General features: G+C 36.5%; 1 protein-coding gene across 1 annotated transcript in view; it reads right to left on the reverse strand.

Moving 5' to 3' along the window:
• Nucleotides 1-14,441, reverse strand: part of LOC135080264 (hemicentin-2-like) — a gene marked incomplete at its 3' end in the record, with an annotated part of 312,023 nt that extends 297,582 nt beyond the window's left edge. Inside the window, exon 1 of the mRNA XM_063974951.1 lies at nt 14,287-14,441. The remainder of the gene's footprint in view (nt 1-14,286) is intronic.
• Nucleotides 14,442-17,006: the final 2,565 nt, after the last annotated feature.

A 17,006-nucleotide genomic window follows, 5' to 3' on the forward strand; every position in this document is an offset into this window, starting at 1 on the left:
TGTTACAGCTTAAAGGTACTATAGACCTGAGTATTTGATATGAATTTATCTACGTATTCATGAGGCAAGGAGTAGTAACTTGATTTTTTTTTATAAAATCGACTATGTCTGCATATAAATTGAGCTCAAAAACCTCTGAGTCTTTAAGAGAGACGGCGACAATAGCTTGATTTGGCACCGGAGTGCCAATTCGAAAGTCACTAGTTCGTTTCCAGTCGTATGTACTATCATTGTAAACCCACTCCTAATACAAGCATAATATACTCTAATTTACCTAACTGGAGTCGTAAACGGAATATAAGTATTTTGCAAAGTGCAAATGATTCAAAATAATTGTCCGTTAGGTATTACATTAAATAAAAAGACATCAAAATCCTTATTACACTTTTGCTATAACCATCAATTTAGCATGTCCAAAACCTCCAAAGTCGCCTAACTTGGTTCCCGCAACCTTCGGGAAACTCCACCCAACATGATCATTACATTCTCTACTATGGACAACTTCTAATGAATTTTCTCCACTCGCTGCGTTGTATTCAATTAAATGTTGGATAGCCGAAATGTGCGTACATTTCCAAGTTCGTATCAAGTAATTGCTGGAAGTAGGAACTGTGTTACAGCCCTACCAAATTGAGGAGGAGGTTTGTGTGCTGAATGGAACTACCAACATCACTAAATTGTAGTGATAATGGATCTGTCTGGATGAGAAATTTGTAAGTCCTATTGCATTAACAAATACTACTTTGACAGAGCTATCAAGTTTTATACAAATGAGATGAAGCGACAGTAGATATCAAATTGTACTAAGTCCTCATCGCTGTAAAATTATAATGTGGTTGCGGGTTTGTATCCAGTGGGGTACAAATTTAAATGTCATTTTACTAACCTCTGCACAAGAATAGGAAATATGCATCGATTTTAAAAATAAATATATTATGTGTAAGTAAACACTTTGTTTAAATCATAGAATTTCGGAATAATTTGTATTGAAATCGGACTGGAAACAAAAAAGCTACAAGTGTTTAAACTTTGTATGGAAGTAGCTGAACGTGACGTTAAATGTCACCCGCCCATAGTAACTTGTATGGGACTCTGCGTGTCGTTCTAACATAACCAATGACGTCATGAGATCTCTAACGTTATCTTAGGTACCTATCTTTTGAAATGTTTGTCAAAGAAAGGCACGGATTGATTTGATAATGCCAAGGCTACTGAAATGTGAGAAATAAAGAAACCTTGAATATTCCCTATTGTAGATGTCCTACACTGAACCGTCGCACTCGTGACATTGACAGGGGGCGCCACCGTCAATACCCGATCGCTGATTCCGATTTTTGCCACGTTGGAAAACACTGAAATGTCATTTACAGGAGGGCGCTGCCATCAATGCCGGGTTACTATTTCCAATCTTTGCAATTTGACGTTTCAAAATCGTTTAACTATATTGTATAGAGTCATGGTTGCTTATGGGTGTATAATTTTATAGTATTTAATCTTTTTGTGGTAAAAAATATTTATTAGAATTGCGTAAGATGCAATCCAATGATGATTTATAGTATGTAGTGGACAACATTTTTCTTGGAAAATATTTTAGTCCCCGTAGATGGCTTCTTGGCCGTAAATCTTGACCGGACAATAGTAAATCGCAAAGGGCTCTTAACCCACGACGTGTGTAGCGGCAAAAAGTTACGTACTAAGCCTGATGGGTCTGTGAGACCCAGGTTTTTATTCTATTTTGGCAGGCTATGGGACATTAGTGCCCTGGAAAGGTTTTTCAAACTAGTAAAGGTTGAATTGAATTAATTTTATACTTTTGTTTGCAATTCTCAAGAGTATTTTTGTAACTTAAAATTTTGTTTCATATGGACCAACTTAATAGTAAAATAATCTCTTGCATTAAGCTTTTCATGGGCTTGTTTTATGTACTTGCGCATTAAAAACCGAATATTTATCTTTATTTTAGTGTATGAAGGACATCAATAGTTTTATTAAGCCACTAAGATCAGTAATATTCACACACATCTCAAATTCGAATTAACTTCGACCACTCATGTGCCTTTGTATCTATGGGTCTGATAGACCCTACCACAAATTTCGTGGGCTAACCCCAAGCTTTCAATAGGTATGAATCTCAGATCATAGAAGGGAATAGATGTGAAACGGGGGCGTGGCGCGTGTCTCCGCGATATGCCCAGAAACGAACATCGGCCGCATAGCTAGGTTAGTCGCGATTCAGTCGTACTAAGGAAATGTTCTCCGATATTTTGGATAATGCGTCGTTACGTGCAATAAAACAAGTGAAACGAAGAACTACACAGGAACAATGGAGTCATTTACTACATGTAAGTATTGCATATCCATTGGTATTTTGCTTATAAATAAAAAAAACTAAACATTTTTACGAACGAATTCAGTGCCGTAACAGTTACTGCGTTATCGAAATCAGTGGTGATAAAAATTCTAACACACTTGTACATTGACGATTTAGTTAGCAACCACTTTAAGTCATGCTCAACTACTGCGCAATGTATTTAATTTCTTCCGATATCCACGGTCGTTTGAAAATACACAGTACGGCCGCATGTGCCGGTCGTAACATAGTGCCGTGCTCGTGTTCTAATGCGGTTTCCTATTATCGATAAATAGAAGTAAATTATAATTTTCTATTTTGTAATTTTAAATAAAAATGATGTGTTACTTGCGATTATAAGATTTTACAAAAAAAAATAATAACAGTAGAAGTAATTAGTAACTGTCAACTATGTAATTACTGTAAGAGCTAGTTGAAAGCCTAATATAGGCATTATTTTTGATAAACATTATGCGGTACGCAGATCGCCATAATTAAAAAGTAAATGCGTGATAGTAGTTAATAATAACGTATAATAATAAAAAGGTTTTCATACATAAGCATTTTGTGAAACCAGTTTCGAGCCTTGCCCCTAGCGATTTAAAGTATCGATATCTTGTCGACTCCATTTTATCTTTGTTCTCTCACTAGTTTTCAAAGTGTGCGTCACGTCACGCGGCCATTGATTGGCCATAAGGCACGCCTTCTGGCCAATCACAGCACTTTTAAGCCGGTTGCACATGTTGTCGTAAACTCTCAGTCGCTTTGTTTTTACACAGTTGAATGTGTGTGTGGGAGCTGTGGTGGGGGAAATGTGGGGACACTGGTTCTCGTTGTAGTTACGCGCGACTTCATATCTATTCTCTTTCTATGATCTGAGGTATGAATGGTTACTATACTTAATACTAATAATGGGCCTACTGCGTAGTAATTTACATACTCAGGGTACTGTAAGTATCTAAACACTAATGTTATTTACACTCTAATGTGATGCTATTATACCAAATACGATGTACGTGTAAACAGTTTATGTAACCAAATACCTACCATTGTATAAAATTAATATTTATTTACATTGTTATAATAGAAATGGAGGTTGTGTGTACAGTAAATATTAGGCCCGTATTCACAAACGATGCTTCCAGGTGAAACAGAAAATCGAACGCACAGCGTTGAATAGAGCTCTGTGATTGGTTCGTGTGTAACACTTTGCGTCCAAGCGCACTGTGAGACTTCATAGTAATGTTTGTAAGTACGGGCGATAATTGTTTTTGATTTAAAAAATGCAAATCTCTTGTGCTAACATTTTTTATGAGTTCATAACTCTAGAAAATTTTATAATGCAATGAATTTTCTGTTTATTTCAAGTGTTTATTTCAAAATTATTACTGGCAAACAAAGCCCAGACAAGTTCATTAACGTTTCTCATTCTGAATTTAATGTTTAATCGTGTACAGTCCACAGCAAAAGTTAAATATTAAAATCAAAAATTCCATACTAATGTACCTACTCAATTCGCAACCGAACTATCTGTACAACCACCTACTTTAAAATCACTTCAACGCTAGAGAATTCGTTCATTAGTATTGAATTGATTTTGATCATCGTTTTTGTTGTTAACTGTACACTGAAACATTAAATTTAAATTACTCTAACGTCTTGCAAAGTGTTTGGCTAAGCAATCAAATAAGCTTTTGATGGACGTGAGGATCTTGAAGCTTTTGATTGAGCTTTATAAATTACTGACTATAGATACAAGTATTAAGCCTTATGGCTTTATAGTGTTGTTTACTTTCTTTGTAAAAGTCTAGGTAGTGAGAAATATTCTACTAATATTATAAATACGGAAGTTTGTGTGGATGTAATGTTTGTTACCCTCTTACGCAAAATCTACTAAGCGGATTTTGATGAAGCTTTACAGTATTATTGTTTATACATCAGAACAACATAATAGGCTACGAGTATAATGTTTGATTTCACGCAGGCGAAGCCATGGGCAAAAGGTTAGTATTTTCTATAAATGTCAAAATTCTTGTTAAATATCATTATTTATTTATTTATTGATAGAATAGTAGTACCAATTATACTACGAGTATTCTCACAAATTAACAATTCAATTAGGTACACGACTTTAACAAAATGTCATCATCATCATCATTTCAGCTATAGGCCATCAACTGCTGAACATGCCTTCCCCAATAATTTCCATAATGATCGGTTGGTAGCGGCCTGAATCCAGCGTCTTCCTACCTTTATAAATAACAATATAGAAACAACATAAATCAGTTGCGATTATTTTCACAGTAACTCATACATTCAACGAGTAATCCCCCCGCAAATACATTCTGGGTTTTGGTCCATTTATAAGACAGATTCTTTACGACTGCCAAAAGCTTTTACGAGGAATTGAAGAAAAAGCCCATTGAAAATTGTTTTTTTTTTCAAATAAGTAGGTACTTTTGAATCACAAACCGTTTCATAACTATCAAAAATAAACAAATTAAATACATCATTTTAGGATTGAATACGACCATAAAGAATATCTTGTCATCGTCATGACATTGAAGGAGGACGACTCTAATTTGCCAAAATACTAACTAATATTATAAAGCTTAAGAGTTTGTTTGTTTGCTTCAACGCTCTAATCTCAGGAAATCATTACTCCGATTTGAAAAAATATTTTTGTGTAAGATAGCCCATTTATTTACAAAGGCTTTAAGCTGTTAAGAACACCCCACAGCCAATAGGGGCGGAGCAGTAAAGAAAAATGTTGCAAAAACGGGAAGTATTATTCAAACTATTTTCACGCGTCCGAAATCAAATCAGTATGGATAAATCAAAGATTATCCACAACGTTTTACATCTTCACAAATCATTTTCCCTCCGTAATAAACTTTGAAAGAATGATCGAGCTTTCAACGTGGTCAGAACCATCAACGTAAACACAAAATGGGTCATAAAATCATGACAGTAGAGCTTTAAATCGCGTGCACAACTTTCGAAAGCTCAGTGACTACTTTTATTTATTGTAGGAAACGAACAATTATCTTTTAATGTAGCTGTTGCCGTAAATATAACGACGCCATGAAAGTGAGGGAGGATGGAGCCGTGAGGGCTTTATTTATGGGTTGTAGTGAGGTTGATGTATCAAATAAGTTACACTGAAACCTCGATTCTGAAGAGTCTCTAAGGAATAAGGCGATTATCCCACTGCACCGCGCTCCGCCGCGGTACGCGGGACGACAGATTTAATCATTATATGCAAGTACCTCAGTTTATATAGAAAACACGCGCGGCACAACACACTGACAACGCGTTTGCGCGCGGGATTCGTTATTGTTGCCACGCGGACTGCGGCGGAGCGCGGTGCAGTGTGATAATCGCCTAAGTGTAATTCTAAAGCTTGATTGCACCATCTTACTTTAATCGCAACTATAACGATAACCGGTGTTTTTTGTATGGAGTTAGACAGACTTTTGATGTTTATTAACGTTAAAGTAAGATGATGCAACTGAGCCTAACAGTTTCATAAACGTCTTTTAAAAGATTTGTCATACAACCCAAAAGGTCCAACAGTGCGCGACGCGCGTGGACGCACAGGGTTTCAAAAACCTGTTCATAGAAAATACTTGAATGGTGAAGTGACTCACGATCCAATCACAGAGTTCTATTCAACGCCGTGCGTTTCGACTTCGATGCGACTTCGCATAGCGTTGCTGCTTAAAGCAAGCTTCGTTTGTGAATACGGGTGTAACACTCGTATTGACAAATGATGCTTGCTTAAGTGAAGCAGCAAATCGAACGCACAGGGTTGAATAGAGCTCTGTGATTGGTTCATGTGTGACCCTGTGCGTCCACGCGCACTGTGAGACCTCATACTAATGTTTGTGAATACAGGCGTTAGTTTCATTCAAAGTTGTGTGCGACGAAAGTCAGATATTCCACTTATTAAGGTTAAAATCAAAACTGAAACATGAATTTATTTAATGAAAAAACTTCGTCGGGCGATTTTAACTAAATTACTTTACTAAAATATACCTTATACAGCTGTAACTAAAACCGAAAATCCAATTTTATGAAGGTTTTAATATTAAAAAGGTTAATTTTGCTACAAATTATAATCGACAGCGTTGCGGTGGCCTAATTGTACAGTCGGGTTAGTAATTTGTCAACGCTATCGTTTTTGTTTTGACAGTCGGAGTGAAAAGCTCGTTTACAATAACGGGAATAAGTTGATTTTGGTTTATGATAAGTTTTGATATTAATATTTGGAGAGTGCATCTATAGTTTTGTTAGATATAAACATTATGTATTTCATTAGAAAAAATAAAATTCTGCCTAGTTAATTATAGAGGCGTATACCTAATATTGATTAAAAATGGTTAAGTCAACAGCATAATACTTATATTTGTTACAAAACTGTACTTATATGATTTCTCAGCACAAAAAGCTTAACACTGTGTTTGTATACTTTATTGACATATAGCCTGATAGTGCCTGAATTGTCGTTTCTTTGACTACCTACAAAGTATTTCACAAATAAGAACTGTATGGGTTGCAAAAACAAATGTCAAAGCCCACATGCCAAATTTCTCGAGCCGCCATATTATGGATTTTATACTCGTACATTCGAAAAGTGCCCATAAACCCCAAACACTGGACACAACTAAAGAGAAAAAGAGAGAAAACATCAAGAAATCTCAGTTTTAATCAAAATGTGCCTGTACAGTACAAAAGTCCACGATTATGTTGTACAGAAACAACAGAGCATTTAACTCAATAACAGTCCATCCTCGACCCATTAACCCGATGTCGACGTGCATTTTTCATTGCAGGCCATACTCGTTCAGCGACATATCACTTCCGGTTGATTACAGCCTGACAATGGAGTCTTCAGGATATGAAGAATGAGGCTAATGTATTAGAACACAGCCTTTCTTTACCCGCGGTTTGATACGTCAGACCAATGAGTTATTTTTTGTTGATTGAAACATGATTATAATGGACAACCCTAAGGATGTGTGTGTGAGCCCTTTGGACGATTTGCATAAGAAAATAATAATAAACCTTGATACTAATTGAAACAACACCATATTATACAGATTTAATGTTTATAATTTTCGTTACTGTTATCATTTTTCTTTCAAAATATTTATGCTGTTTAATGTCCTTCAATAAATAAATAATAATTTCTAAAGGTACAGACTAAATAATGTTATGCGTCAGCCTATACATTTTTATTGCAAAATCGCCTCTATAAATACACCATAAGATGCCGCAGTACTTATCTGGGTGAATATCAACAAACTCGTTTTTTGCCTAATTCCGGTGGCGAATTTTAATTTCCACTTTCCAAAACTTTTTTGTGGCAGAAATAATAGTAAATAACTTGTATTATTCAATGATATGGTAGAGATCAAAATATTATTAATACTTCTCGAGATATGTCAATTTGAAATTATCAAGAGCCACCAAAATTGTATTTGAGCCACCGGAATTAAGAACCAATCCACCGAAATTTATTTATACAGCGGACTTCGGAATGTTACGGATGATTGTCTCAAATTACTTATTTATTTGTAATCAATTAAGTATTATTATCCAGTAAAGATGTTTATAATTAAAAACAATATTCAGGCCTGTGTTGTGACCCTAAAAAAGCATCAAATCTTCCCACGTGAGTCGTAATAGCCGACTAAGGAATCAAAAACTGGAGGGTGGGCTGCAGCATCTTTCCGGGTATTATACTACCATACTGGAACTACCAACCAGCCTGCTAAGCATGGTGATAACGGCAAAATCCCTCCATAGAGAACAAATCCAAAACTTTCTGCCTCTAGCCGCCAACAGCCCCGTTATTCTAGAGTCATCACAAAGACATCATATATGACCCTCAAACCCAGAAACCAACTCTAGTCCCGGGAGGGCGACCAACTGCCCCAGGTTGGTGTTAGGTTTATCTTCCATAAGTAAAAATATTGGTCCAGGCTAGCCAAGTTTTCATGATGGTATCATACCTATCCTATACTCAGAATTACGCAACTAATTATTCGCTAAAGACCATGCGAACTGGAGATTAAGTATGAAGATATTTCTAGATCTATACATTACATATTTGTGACAGGGTAATTTAACGGAAAACTATGCAAACCTAGCGACAATGAGCTAGATGAAAGTAGTACAATTAAGAAACGGAGGACTAAATCCAGCCAGCCTCATAGAGAGAGAAGGCCTAGCAAAAGATGCCAGAACTGTAAAAGCGTACTGAGCTGCACCCTAATAGTACTGCAAAAATCAAAATGTAGTAATCATTTTTAGACGAACAGGCAATTAATTTAATCACATTTGCATTCTCCGATCACCACACAGCTTATTACCGCAGTCTATGAAGGAACACTATCTGCGGTTGCGATCCTCATCAGTGAGGGACCGAGGAAGAAGAAGAAGTCATCACCGAAATAGAAGAATGCCGAATAAAAGATGCTCAAAAGCTGTCGACTGATGAAGCCTAAGCCACGACCAGTGCCAATCCAGCTCCAAAGCCCCACGAATTTTCATCTCGAGTGGCAGAATAGATTGCAACCTACGAGACTAGGGAAATTTTAGCTGTTTCAGGACTATTCTCATCTGTTTTTAAGATTCTGCTTAATATCGATGTATAAATAGCTATCCAAGTCCTCACGCTGATACAAAGTGTATTATAGAGACGATGTTTTGTAATAAATCGAAAGTATGTATTTGCGAGGACCAAATTGAATATACCAACATGAATAACGAGGATAGCAGAACCATTTTGGTAAATGCCTAAGCTGCTAGGAGAGATTAAGAAGCACTCCTAGTAATTAGGCTGAAGATCGAGATTATTCCGACACTTTAGCGAAGATATCCTAGACTTTAGCTTGAGTGAGATTAGAATGCCCTATTAAAAACAACAAGGTATGTACCAGGAGATAATGAAATCACAACTGAGCTTATGAAATCAGATGGAATGCTAGTACTAAAGTTCTCTTAAATACCACCATGTTTATTGGTCGATAAACCAAAAAATAAGACATGGTGGTGGTGCTAGAGACTGGAATGGAATGGACGTCGGCGATGGTCCAGAGTCAGGTGAGGCAGCTTTTTCCTGAAACATGACACTCTCGCTATCCAACATCCAGTCTCCCAGACAACCTCATTTTCGAAAAGACGTTCGTAATACTACGTACATATTTAATGCTGCGTCAAATTATGCAGAAGACTGAGGACTATAATCAGTCATTATTATTGGCATTTTTGTACCTTCTTCGATTCGGTCAAGACCTGGGCTGTGCTACAGTCTCTTTAATGGCGTCAAATTGACTGTCGATACATGCAACTTCTGAAGTATTTGTATGAAAACTTCATCATTATCAGCCCTCCCCCAAGATCAGAACTCGAAACTTATCTGATTGCTGCGAGGGTTCAGAGTTGGAGACACCATAATCTCTTAAAGTCTTCACTACCTCCCACTTAGAGGTTTTCAAGCTTCTGAGCTAGACCGAGCTCAGTATCAAGATACGGCGAGTACATCACACAACTTCGATTCACTGACGATATTGTAGTTATGACTGAGACCTTAGTAGACCTAGGTACAATGCTCCAGAGCCAATAAGACCAATTCCGGCAATAGATTCGCCACCGGAGCCACCGAAATTGCGCCACCGGAATTGAAAAACTGTTACAAAATTCAAATTATAAAGAAAACTATAATTCTGATCAATAATTTCTGTATGCAGATACAACAAAACACCAAACTTTAATCATGTTAAAGAATCGTTTAGCATCTAAGTAAGTAGCTTTCACTCATACACTTGCCAGCGAAATTGAAAAATTTTGTATTCCTGTGCCGCTGATACTAATATTTACGGGTCTGCTGGAAAAACAATACCACAAGTCGCAAGTCTTTATAGCCCAATCAGGAGGACACAGTTGAGTGATGCAGGGAAGAAGAACTCTACGTCTCTCAAAGCTTCTTTGGAGAAGTAAGAGAGTGTCGAAATTGAGCCACTGTAATTGCTTTTTTTCGTGGGACAGTTTTGAAAGGCTATTTAAAACACTTAAAATATGAAATATCACATTTCTTTCATATCATTTGGAAGTCTTATTTAATGTATTTTATGGCTATACTATTTTTAAATTACTAGAATCCCCGAGAAAGAAGGAATAACACAATTTATGAGTAGAAATAGAGTTAGGACGCGCCACCGCTATTAGATTTTGGGTCTTTGAAAATTTTTTTAGTACATAAAATAACTACCTATTGTCCTAAAGACTTTGCTATCGTGTAAAACGCTGTATAAACTATATACAGGAAAAAAATCATCGCTCTAGTTACATTTCTCCCATCGATTCTCAGCTCCGCCGCGTAAAAAACGTGTTTGGGATATTCACCCATCTTATGTACTATCTATGCATCCCACTGTAGGGCACAGGTCTTTCCCCAATTGTGGTCATTCACACGCAGGCTTAGTGGGAATTAGAGGAGAGGATGAAAAGCAAGTGACCAGCCTTGTAAGCAAATAATACTAACTTACTATTCCTGATTTCTTAAGGCTGAGTTGCACCAATTTACTTTAACCGTAACTTTGACAATAACCGGCTCGATTCCCGGCCGGGCAGTAATTGAAATGATGAATTTTAATTTCTCTGACGGGTCTAGGTGTTTTCTATGTATAATAAATGAATGTACTTACAAAAAAAAAGTATTTAAGTATGTTTATAACCGTTGTCTAGTACCCATAGTACAAGCTTTGCTTAGGTTGGGGCTAGCGGCGTAGTTTTAAATGTCCAAGGATAACCTAAACTAAAACTAAAAACTGTTTTGGATGAAGTTTGACAGATTTCTGACTCAACTGCAACCCAGCCTAATTTATTCACAGAATTGTTACTTAGGGGAAAAATAATTCTTATTATAAAAAGTTTGTACACCACTTATGGCCAGTTTTTTTTATCCTGTAGTTTAGTCCCGTATTGGTCAAATTTTATTACTTATCGTTACGTTTTAATGTATAGAATCGGTTTCTGGATTGATACTTCCAGCTTGTGCGTTCTCATCTTACTCAAGGATGAATTTAATATGAAAACTTGATACTGACTAAGTTACGTGTATTTTAATGACATTGAACTATTTCCATGCCTTATAATTGTTTTGCCCTACTATGTTTTTGTAGGGTAACATTTAAAGAGGGCAGTAAGGGCAGGCCACTTAAACTATTGTAACAGTGAAACTTTCCTATGAAAATTTTCCACACTTTTGTATTTCCTTTAGTAAAATTCGGCAGTCGACTGTTCATTCAAATAAAAACATAAATCGATTAATGAACGAAGAGTTATTACGTCGAAGCTTATTTAACCGATGTCATAATTAATCGAAACACAAGATTATGTTGATCGATGGATTGATCGATTCATTATTTAATCGATGCGTTGTAGGTCGGTTTTGTGATTTGTTGCTAAAATGAGTATCGGATTGATTTGATGAATTGTTACATCGCGTAGGTATATACCTACTCGTAGTCAAAATATTTAATAGGTTAGTTCCCAATGGAACTATTTAGGGTTACTGAGTACCATAATTTAACCGTGACTATACCCTTAACCAGTGTTTTTTATAGAGTTTGACAAACTTTTGACGTTTGTTAAAGTTAAGTAAGATGATGCAACCCAACCTAAAGGTTTACGTATATTTCGCTATTACAAAAAATTGCTTCAAACAAAAGGTAACTAATGAATGAACTTTAATACCAAACAGTCTTTTCAACTGTCTTCACGACATTATCAGCAACAATGAAGTATTGTGCTAGACTCCAGTCCATAAATCATTTCTTTACAATAGTCGATTTTATGTTTGTTCGATGACAAACAATAGCTGAGCCCTTTAACTAGTCACTAAAATCTTTCAGCAAATAATTTTCTTCTAACAAATCATTTTACTCAGGCTGAGTTCACCATCTTACTTTAACTTCGACAAAAATCTGTCAAACTCCATACATAAAACACCAGTTGTTGTTATAGTTACGGTTAAAGTTAGGTGGTGCAACTCAGCCTAAGCTGTGCAGTCTTAACAACTAAATTACTAACTTTAAGGCGTGGTTGCACCATTTAATTTTTACTTTAACTTAGACAAACGTCAAAAATGTGTCAAACTCCATACAAAACACACCGGTTATCGTCATAGTCACGGTCAAAGTTAGGTGATGTAACTCAGCTTAAGGCTGATAAAACATAAAACGATAACCGGTGATTTTTGCATGGAGTTTGACAGATTTTTGACATTTGTTACAAAGTAAGATGGTGCAACCCAGCCAAATTACTAACTTTAAGGCGTGGTTGCACTATTTAATTTTTACTTTAACTTAGACAAACGTCAAAAATGTGTCAAACTCCAAACAAAACACACCGGTTATCGTCATAGTCACGGTCAAAGTTAGGTGGTGCAACTCAGCTTAAGGCTGATAAAACACAAAACGATAACCGGTGATTTTTGTATGGAGTTTGACAGATTTTTGACATTTGTTAAAATCAAAGTAAGATGGTGCAACCCAGCCAAATTACTAACTTTAAGGCGTGGTTGCACCATTTAATTTTTACTTTAACTTAGACAAACGTCAAAAATGTGTCAAACTCCATACAAAACACACCGGTTATCGTCATAGTCACGGTCAAAGTTAGGTGATGTAACTCAGCTTAAGGCTGATAAAACATAAAACGATAACCGGTGATTTTTGTATGGAGTTTGACAGATTTTTGACATTTGTTAAAATCAAAGTAAGATGGTGTAACCCAGCCTTATTGTTTCAAATTACTTAAATTCAAATATAGAGATAGATCGTTTATACAATACCACCAAATTAATGTTTCACGATCGATTAGTTAAATTGAAACAATGGTATTGTAGTAGTTTAGTTAAAAGCACCTCTGTACTAATTACTACTAACAATGGCTTATGAAATGGTATGGTTACACCACTACTGATTGTCCGAAAATACTTTTTATGAAAAATGGAATAAACTTAAACATTTAACTGTACGACTAATGCAGCACATCATTTTTTTTTTAGAAAAGTCGCACTTGTTTGTTTTATCAAGTTATTAGTTTGATATGCCGTCATTATTATGCTCGATACATCTACTTACTCGTACTTTTTATATACCCACACATAAGCAAGGAATGTCTGTCTACCTAATCAGTTGAGAAATTGATATTCTCTTTACGTCTTCACATACGCTGTATAAACGAAAAAGATAGTAATTTGAAAAATATAACCCTCTTGACGCAGTCGGGTATGAAGCGAAAATCAAATCCAAGACTTTTCTATCCCAGCTTATCCTGAGCCATTAAGACAGTGATTCTCTCCTAAGCCACTTGGAAATATTATAACCCTATACGATCAAAGATACGACGGTTTCCATCGAAAATATAAAGCCAATTTCCATATTTTCGTAAGTTCCAATATTCAATGATACAGATTTGCTTAATCCACAATATGCAAAACACCCAATTGTAATAATATTCCGTCCATACTCGCTTTTGCCTGAAAATATTTTAATAAAAAATTCACCAATGACCGTTGAGCAGAGGTTTTAAAACTCGCCATAAATATTTTACCACTCAGCCCCTCATTTGTTATGCAACTCTCAAATACATTTACATGTTATGAGGCTAAATGGACATTCACAACGAATGCACTTGTATTATGAAATGTATTCGAGCAATAAATTCAAATTACATGCTCGGACGAATACCAGCACGCGATACGTTTCAAGGCCGTTCCGCTAAGCACCGTCATTCCGCCATCCGGCACGTTAATTTACAAACCATAATCCTTAAAATTAAGCGTCGAGATAAATAATGGAGCGGCAAAATTCTCAAGATGACTGTGAAAAATTAAGGCATAATATTCGGCGATCATTTACCATTTTTCCGCAACATCAAACGGGCCAATCCTGGGCCCAGGTATCCGTCACAGCGCACATAGTACGTCACATGTAACTGAAAATCACTTTCAAATATCACTGTAAGATGCACTATCACCGAGTATTTAGTCACACTAGTGCTACGAGCGGCGAGCGTTACGGCTACGGCGCGCGACGGGTGCTACGTTACTGCCGTAGCGGCGCTACGAATCCGTCCGAGAAGAGCCGAAAGCTCCCGATCGCGTTCGGGGAGCAAGGCTGATTCTGCTCGCTCGTTCATATTTTATATCGGTTGTGCCCGACCGGTATTACAGAGTTTGCTCGGTAGGTTTTTATAGCGTCGGTTCTATTTTGAAGGTATTTTTTTTCGAGCGCTCGCTCCCACGAAATTTTTCATTGTTTGCTTTGCCCGTACTTGTAACTTTTGTGATTTTAATGGTACTAAGCGTGGCTCAAGGAACGCTCGCGTTTAGGAATGTTTTACGGAGGCCTATTACAGTGAAAGTGGTGTATTGTGGGTCTAGACTGAACTCAAATACGTATTTGTCGATACAATAGTTCTCGTATTCAAGCGATTCTTGTGTAAATAGCCGTTCAACAAGGCAAACGCCTAAACTTATGAATATTTGATTCGTACTGCCAAAAACGTTAAAAGCGGGGCGTTGTAAGGGACGATCTCAAGACCTAGAAGATAAGACATTGAACTCTTAGCCTAGAGGTCATACTTTACGATTCCCAAAAGTGGTAAAAATAGTTTGAATAGATCGTAGTCTTATTGAAAAATTAACTAAGGCTGGGTTGCATTATTCTAATCTAACTTTGACAAACGTCAAAATCTGTCAAACTCCATACAAAGAGCATCGGTTATCGTTATAGTTAGGTGATTCAACTCAGCCTAAGTCTTCGTTTCAGCCAAATGACGTCCACTGCTGGACAAAGGCCTCCTCCAAGGTTTTCCACAATGTACGGTCCTGCGCTAAGTCTATGAAGAAAATAAAAAATGTTTTTTTACTAGCAGCCGGCTTAACCTGCGCTAAACAAAAGTTAGCTTAAATTGACGTGGCACATACATACATAGTGCTAATAATATCTAATGAAGGATCTATTGAATGTGATTGGCGCATTAAAAGCGGGATTTTTTTTCTTTATCCAATGGCATTAAAAAGTAAAAAAGGACAAAAATGCTTATTTGAGATGTTGAAGTTTAAGGGACGATATGCTTTTCAAGAGACTTCTTCAAATTCGAATACATAATAGTCACGTAAAAAATTCTCGCTCACCATCAATTTTAGTACCTACCTACTTATGTTTTGTTCGAGATGAACAAAAATAATTACTACCGGAGACATAATAAGAATACAATCTGGACCTACGATATTAATAATGTCGTATATTGAAGAGGCCTTATTTGTTTTGATAAGCCCAGATATTCGAGGGAATTGCCTAGAGAAATTCCAATTTGTTTTAAACGAAACATCGTAAATATAACTAAAAGGCGAAACATGCCTGTTTTGTTGGAGATACGCTGTTATCAGAACGCTGGATTTATAATTACGACCCGTAAGGGTAGGAATTAATTCGTGGAATCTTCATAATAAAAGGAGAAACTGACTGACTGACTGACTGACATATCAACGCACAGTCTAAACGGCTAAACGTAGGCACTTGAAATTTGGAAGGGACGTAGCTTAGGTACCGTAGAGGTGCACTAAGAAAGGAATTCCCGAAATTCCCACGGGAACGGGAATTAGCGGGAAAATAATTTTGTATGAAAAATCTAAACCGCTTAAGTTAGACGCTTGAATTTTGGCATGCCGGGATTGAACGGGATTTAGCGGGAAAAACATTTGTATGAAAAAATCTAAACCGCGTAAGATAGATGAAGGGGGTAAAACGGGATCCACGCGCACGAAATCGCGGGCGGCCGCTAGTCTAGTATATTTGTGGATAACACGATTTTCGCCCTATGGACGTTTTACAGTGACCACAACGCTTTGAGCTGTTTTTCGCTCAATAAGCGTTTTCGGTCTTTGATCGTAAAGTATCGTTACAGATATTATTACCCATTACTTAACTGACTAGAACTAGACAAAGTTACGAACATGTTAGTTGTAATTCCGAAATAGCTTATAATTTCTTAGGCTGAGTTGCACCATCTTATTTTAACCGTAACATTAACAATAACCGGTGCTTTTTGTATGGAGTTTGACAGATTTATTTGTCAAAATTAAAGTGAGATGGTGCAACCCAGCCTTAGTGAATGGAGTCGCTTCTCAAACTTATTTTAAACAAACAACTTGAAAATATCGAACAGCCTAAGGCGGGACTCGAACCCGCATTTTTGTTTTGTAGTTACTTCGCTCCGTGAAGCTTTTTTGAAGGTTATTTTCGTAGTTTATTTAGTAGGATTTATTTGTAGCATTTAGTTCGCCAATATAGTAGTTTGTTAATGAGTTTTCACTACTGAAAACAAGCCCTTTGACAGATTTTGAGAGTGTTAAGGTCTGAAAGGGCTCAATCAAACCAGTTGTGCCCTTACAAGCACATATTTCTTACATTATTAAGTAGGTACAAATATTCCATAATAGTACCTATTATAACACTAACTTAAATCATATTATTTTTATTTACAAAAACATCTTCATAGTCGCATCTCAAATATTGATTCATGCCTGTAGGTTGCAAAAAAAAATACTCAGTGATTTTTCAGTTTTTGTAAT

The sequence above is a fragment of the Ostrinia nubilalis genome, chromosome 17 (assembly GCF_963855985.1).
Source record: "Ostrinia nubilalis chromosome 17, ilOstNubi1.1, whole genome shotgun sequence".
NCBI classification, from domain to species: Eukaryota; Metazoa; Arthropoda; class Insecta; order Lepidoptera; family Crambidae; genus Ostrinia; species Ostrinia nubilalis.